General features: G+C 38.7%; 1 pseudogene; it reads left to right on the top strand.

The window, feature by feature from the left end:
• Window positions 1-337: 337 nt before the first annotated feature.
• Window positions 338-1,073, top strand: LOC136393902 (UV excision repair protein RAD23 homolog B pseudogene; annotated as a pseudogene).
• The last annotated feature ends 6,053 nt before the right edge of the window (window positions 1,074-7,126 follow it).

Genomic DNA, 7,126 nt, shown 5'->3' on the forward strand with positions numbered 1-7,126 from the left:
GTAATTAATAACCAAGCAACGGAATGTTCAGCTAAGCGGGGTGGGGGGTGGGGGGTGACTAACTGGCAGGATGTCTGAGGGTTGGGTGGGGGTAAGACATCAATCACGATTGCTCAGGTGGGGAGTCACAGGAACAACCCTGGAGCTGGGTCACCTAAAGTACAACCTGGGTAGTTGAGGCTTTTGGATGGGAGGGGGATGGGACCCAAACCTAACAGTAATGAATTGCACACCCCCACTGGGACACAGGAGAGTTTGACTAGGAAAAGACCTCAGTGCTGGCAAAGCAAATAACTATGGTGTCCTTCCATGTCCTCAACAGGGCATTAGGGAAACTATGAAGGAAGATCAACCTTTGCTTCAAATACTGGTCTTAAAGCTCTTTCTCTTCCCTTCCTTCACAAATACATTTGCAACAGATCAGTTTCATGAGAATATGGTAACTGAGATCATGTCAATGGGCTGTGAAGAAGAGCTAGTAAATTGCAGCCCTGAGAGCCAGTTTCAACAACCCTGAGAGCAGTGCAGTGTTTTTTTAATGAGAATCCCTGGGAGAGAGAAAGTCAGGCCATGATTGGTCCCCCTCAAGAAGCTAGAACTGGACTCCTCAGTCTTCAGTGGCTGCACCTGTAGCAACTACAACAGCAGCCACAAGAAGTTCTGGAGGACATCCCCTTGACTTTTTATGGAATCAGTCCGTTTCACCAGATGAGACTGATTATTCAACAGAACCCTTCTCTACTTCCAGCATTGCTACATAGATAGGTCAAGAAAATCCTCAGTTTTTGCAGCAAATTAGTCAACACCAGTAGCATTTTATTCAGATGTTAAATAAGCCAGTTCAAGAAGCTGGTGGTCAAGGAGGTGGGGGTGGGGGTGGCAGTGGAGTGACTGCAGAAACTGGAGGTAGTCATATGAACTACATTCAAGTTATACCTCAGGAAAAAGAAGATACAGAAACATGAAAGGCATTCAGGTGTCCTGAAGGACTTGTGATACAAACATTTTGCTGTGTGAAGAATGAGAACTTGCCTGCCAATTTTATTCTATAGCAAGACTCCGATGAAGACTAAAAGGGACTTTTTATTTAAACCTCATACTTCACTTCAGCGCATTACACTACCTTTGTTCCCTGGATCGTCTGGGGTAACTTGGGCTCATGTCCACGGTACTTGGTATAAGGTGGTGAATTGTTGGGCGTGGGGAGAGAAGGATAAAGGATAAAAGGCAGGGATAAATACAGTGCATGTCTGCTTCAATGAGCAGATGCTGCAAATTCACATGGTGTGTAAAATATGCAGCCAAAACTCAGCTTTTTCAGGTGTGGACAAAAAAATAAATAAATAAATAAATAAATAAATAAAATATATATATATATATATATATGGCCTCAGACTAATCCTGACAAGCTCAGGGGAAGCCTGCATGGTGACCTTGTAAACTCAGAGACCTAAAGTAAGCACACAGGATGGTCTGAAATGATAACTTCCTAACTAAAAGCAGTTCATGGTGGGTAGTCATGTCCTAGGGAGGTATTTTTTTCTAACAAAGGTCAATGTTGGCCCTGGCCGGTTTGATTAGTGGATAGAGCATCAGCCAGGCATGCAGATATCTTGGGTTCAATCTCTGGTCGGGGCACACATGAGAAGCAACCATTTGCTTCTCTTCCCCTTCTCCTTCTTCTCTCCCTCTTCCCCCCCTGCAGCCAGTGGCTTGATTGGGTCCAGAGTTGGCCTCAGGGGCTAAAAATAGCTTGGTTGATTTGAGCATTAGCTCCAGGTGGTGGGGTGGGGATAGGGAATGGGGACTTTGGCAGGTGGGTCCCATATGGGAGTCTGTCTATTTCCCCTCCTCTCACTTAAAAAAAAAAAAGGTCACTGCTTACCTTAGTCAAGCCTGTCCATTGTCTTTTACAGCTACAATAATGTACCTGATAACACGCCTTTGAAATGTAAGGGTAATCTTCTTTTTCTACCCCACTCAAGGCAGACATCCTACCAGAGCAGGAACCAACAAACCCCCCTCATTGTTATTATTATCGTATTAATTAACTGTAAACTATCTTATGCCTGCCTGTGTAAAAAAAATTCAGTATATATATTTTTACTTTTTATCCAATCCCAGAGATTTCCTCACTTTGTTTTCTCCCACCTCTCTAATCTATCACCAGTTAACCTCCTTTTGTCTTCCCCTTTCATTCTAGTGCATAAAAAAAAGTGGTAAAACTGCCATTTTCTGGAGCACTTTCTCAATCTTTTGAGACTGTTGGCTCTCTTTTATGGCCACACTGTATAATGGCTTTATGAGACTGAAAAACAATTGGCACAACTATAAACAAACGCCAAATCACTGATAGTTATTGTTGCTGCTTCAAATAAGTATAAACTCAATGCCGAGAAAGCCCATTCTTTCATGTTGAATACTTGAGGTGGGGGAAGAAAGAAGGGGAACCTTTTTTCAAAATTAAAATAATATTTTAAAATCTTTTGATCATTGAATGTGAGACCCCTCTGACATGGTTTGAGAAGCTGTACAAATATAGATGGGCACAGTTATTTTCCTGTTTAAAATATTTTTTGGTTTGTTCTGGAAAAAAATTAGTAGGTGTCTAATTACTGTTTGCTTCATTGTTATATTTGTTGGAATCCATGGGAGTCTGAAAAGACCAGAGTAACATGCTTTATAGAAAGGAAGAAAGGAACCCTGCCGGGCACTTCTCCCAGGCAGAAGAGCACTGGTACAAGCTAGGGGGACAAATGTTATAGGATAAGGAAGAATTTCGAGCATGTGGGTGTTGAATCAAAAGTCCTGGAGACCTGAAGATGGCAGCGGAGTAGGCAGATGCACAGACTCCCAGCTCACACCATAGAGCTGGATTATAAACTAATTTATGAACAATCAGCATGAAAAACCAAATCTGGACTACAAGAACAGCTCTCAAAAACCAAGGAGCAAAGAAGAAGCCACAACAAACCTGATAGAGAGCGCCTGAATCTCCCCTGCTTACAGGAACGGGGGGGGGGGGGGTGAGGCTGTGTTTTCACTCCAAGAAAAAAAGCAGTAAATACAGCTCATAGCCACTTGCTTGGCCACCAGGGAATGAGGTATGTTGAAAGGGCTGGCTTGTCTTCCAAAAAGAAAGGAGAGAGAGAGAGAGACAGATGGTGAGGGAGAGAGGAATTCAGGTGACAATCTAAAAAGCTGACTCATTCAGTGCTGGAGGCAGCCATATCTGGGGGAGGGCTTGATCCTTCTACAAAGCAAAATATAAAAGTACTTCCAGGTCACAGAGATACACACATATCTCCAGCTCCAATCAGCGCAAAAAGACACAGCTGAAAACAAGAAGTGGGGAGGAGGGGTAGTAACTCAGGTCTCCATGGAGATCTGAGATACACCTCCCCCTACTGAAGCTGAGAAAGCAACCCACCCCCAGAGAGATTAACTTGCAGAAAAGGACTTCAGAGCCTCAGATCACAACCACTGCATTCCTGGATACAGTTTCAAATAAGCCCTCTGCTGAGATCAGCAAATAAGACAACTACCTGTTAAGAAAACAAACAAACCAAGACTTCAAAGCTACCCATATCCGAAAGTGGATTACAAATAATAGCTGATACCAACCCAAGAAGATCTAGAAATAACACAATTGAAAACTGGAGGCAGACAACACTAGGCCTAGACTCAACCAGCTCTACAAACAAAACACCCAAATAGATAAAATGAGAAGACAGAGAAGTGCAATCCAAATGAAACCACAAGAGAAACATCCAGGAAATGAACTGAGTGATATGGAAATAACCAAACTTCCGGATGCGGAGTTCAAAATAATGATTGTAAGGATGCTTAGGGATCTTAGAACAACAATGGATGGTCATTCTGAACACCTAAATAAAGAAATAGCAAGTATAAAAAAGGATATTGAAATATTAAAAAAGAATCAGTCAGAGATGACAAATACAATATCAGAAATAAAGACCACAATGGAAGGAATTAAAAACAGGATGGATAGAGCTGAGGATCAAATCAGTGAGTTGGAGGACAACTGGAATGAAGGCATGAAAGCAGAGAAGAAAAAAGAAAAGAGACTCAAAAAGTCTGAGGAAACTCTTAGAGAGCTCTGTGACAACATGAAGAGAAATAACATTCGCAAAATAGGGGTTCCTAAAGAAGAAGAGAAAGAACAAGGGATAGAGACTTTGTTCAATCATATAGCTGAAAAATTCCCTAAATTAATGCAAGAGAAACTCTCACAAGTTCAAGAAGCACAGAGAACTCCATTAAAGAGAAACCCAAAGAAACCTACACCAAAACACATCATAATTAAATACCAAAGCTAAGTGATAAAGAGAAAATATTAAAAGCTGCTAGAGAAAAAAAGGCTATCACCTACAAAGGAGCCCCCATAAGGATGACATCAGACTTCTCAACAGAAACACTCGAGGCCAGAAGGGAATGGCAAGAAATATTCAAAGTAATGCAGAACAAGAGCCTACAACCAAGACTACTTTATCCAGCAAGGCTATCATTTAAAATTGAAGGAGAAATAAAAAGTTTCCCAGACCAAAAAAAACTCAAGGAATTCATTACAACCAAACCAATGCTGCAGGAAATGTTAAGGGGCATGGTGTAAACAGATCAAAATGGGAAAAGAATATAGCAAAAGAGGAATACAGATTTAAAGAATAAAATGGCAATAAATAACTACATATCTAATAACCTTAAATGTAAATGGATTAAATGACCCAATCAAAAGACATAGGGTAGCTGCATGGATAAGAAAACAGGACCCGTACATATGCTGTCTACAAGAGACACACCTTAAAACAAAAGATGCACATAGGCTGAAGGTAAAAGGATGGAAAAAAATATTTCATGCAAATGGAAATGAAAAAAAAACTGGGGTAGCAATACTTATATCAGACAAAATGGACTTTAAAACAAAGAATATAATAAGAGATAAAGAAGGCCACTACATAATGATAAAGGGAGCAATCCAACAGGAAGATATAACTATTATAAATATCTATGCACCTAATATAGGAGCACCCAAATATATAAAGCAGACTTTGATGGACTTAAAGGGTGAGATCAACAGCAATACTATAATAGTAGGAGATTTTAATACCCCACTAACATCACTAGATAGATCCTCAAGAAAGAAAATTAACAAAGAAACAGCAGACTTAAAAAACACACTAGATCAACTCGATTTAATAGATATCTTCAGAACCTTTCACACTAAAGCAGCAGAATATACATTCTTTTCAAGTGCTCATGGTACATTCTCTAGGATAGACCACATGTTAGGGCACAAAAGTGCTCTCAACAAATTTAAGAAGATTGAAATCATATCAAACACATTCTCTGATCACAATGGCATGAAACTAGAAATGAACCACAACAGAAAAGCTCAAAAATTCTCAAACACATGGATACTAAATAGCAAGTTGTTAAATAATGAATGGATTAAGAATGAGATCAAAGAAGAAATAAAAAAAATTCCTAGAAACGAATGATAATGAGCATACAACAACTCAAAATTTATGAAACACAACGAAAGTATTACTGAGAGGGAAGTTCATAGCACTACAGGCACACTTTAAGAAGCTAGAAAAACCTCAAATAAACAACTTAACCCTGCATCTAAAAGAACTAAAAAAAGAACAGCAAGTAAAGCCCAAATGTAGTAGAAGAAAGGAAATAATAAAGATCAGAGCAGAAATAAATGACATAGAGGCTAAAGAAACAATACAGAGGATCAATGAAACTAGGAGCTGCTTCTTTGAAAAGGTAAACAAGATTGATGAACCTTTAACTAGACTCACCAAGAAAAAGAGAGAGAGGACTCAAATAAATAAAATTAGAAACGAGAGTGGAGAAATAACAACTGACACAACAGAAATACAAAATATTGTAAGAAAATACTATGAAGAACTATATGCCAAAAAGCTAGACAACCTAGATGAAATGGACAAATTCCTTGAAACATACAATCCTCCAAAAATCAACCTGGAAGAATCAGAAAACCTAAACAGACCAATTACAACAAATGAGATCGAAACAGTTATCAAAAAACTCCCCAAAAAGAAAAGTCCAGGGCCTGATGGCTTCACAATTGAATTCTACCAAATATTCAAAGAAGAAATAACTCCTATCTTCCTCAAGCTATTTCAAAAAATTCAAGAGGAAGGAAGACTTCCAAGCTCCTTTTATGAGGCGAGCATAATTCTGATTCCAAAACCAGGCAAAGACAACACAAAGAAAGAAAATTATAGGCCAATATCCCTGATGAATATAGATGATAAAATCCTCAACAAAACATTAGCAAAACGGATCCAGCAATATATGGAAAAAATCATACACCATGATCAAGTGGGATTTATTCTTGGGAGGCAAGGCTGGTACAATATTTGCAAATCAATCAATGTGATTCAACATAAACAAAAGGAAGGAGAAAATCCACATGATAATTTCAATAGATGCAGAAAAAGCATTTGATAAAATCCAGCACCCATTCATGATCAAAACTCTCAACAAAGTGGGAATACAGGGAACATACCTCAACATAATAAAAGTCATCTATGATAAACCCATAGCCAACATCATACTCAATGGGCAAAAATTAAAAGCAATCCCCTTAAGATCAGGAACAAGGCAGGGGTGCCCCCTTTCACCATTCTTATTCAACATAGTCCTGAAATTCCTAGCCACAGCAATCAGAGAAGAAAAAGAAATAAAAGGCATTCAAATTGGAAAAGAAGAAGTAAAGCTATCATTATTTGCAGATGATATGATATTGTATAAAGAAAACCCTAAAGTCTTAGTCAAAAAACTACTGGACCTGATAAATGAATTCAGCAAAGTGGCAGGATATAAAATTAATACTCAGAAATCAGAGGCATTTTATACACCAACAATGAACAGTCAGAAAGAGAAATTAAGGAAACAATCCCCTTCACTATTACAACCAAAAATATAAAGTACCTAGGAGTAAATTTAACCAAGGAGACTAAAGACTTTTACTCGGAAAATTATAAAACATTGATAAAAGAAATCAAGGAAGATACAAACAAGTGGAAGCATATACCGTGCTCATGGTTAGGAAGAATAAACATCATTAAAA

This window comes from Saccopteryx leptura, chromosome 2, assembly GCF_036850995.1.
Source record: "Saccopteryx leptura isolate mSacLep1 chromosome 2, mSacLep1_pri_phased_curated, whole genome shotgun sequence".
In the NCBI taxonomy this organism is placed as follows: domain Eukaryota; kingdom Metazoa; phylum Chordata; class Mammalia; order Chiroptera; family Emballonuridae; genus Saccopteryx; species Saccopteryx leptura.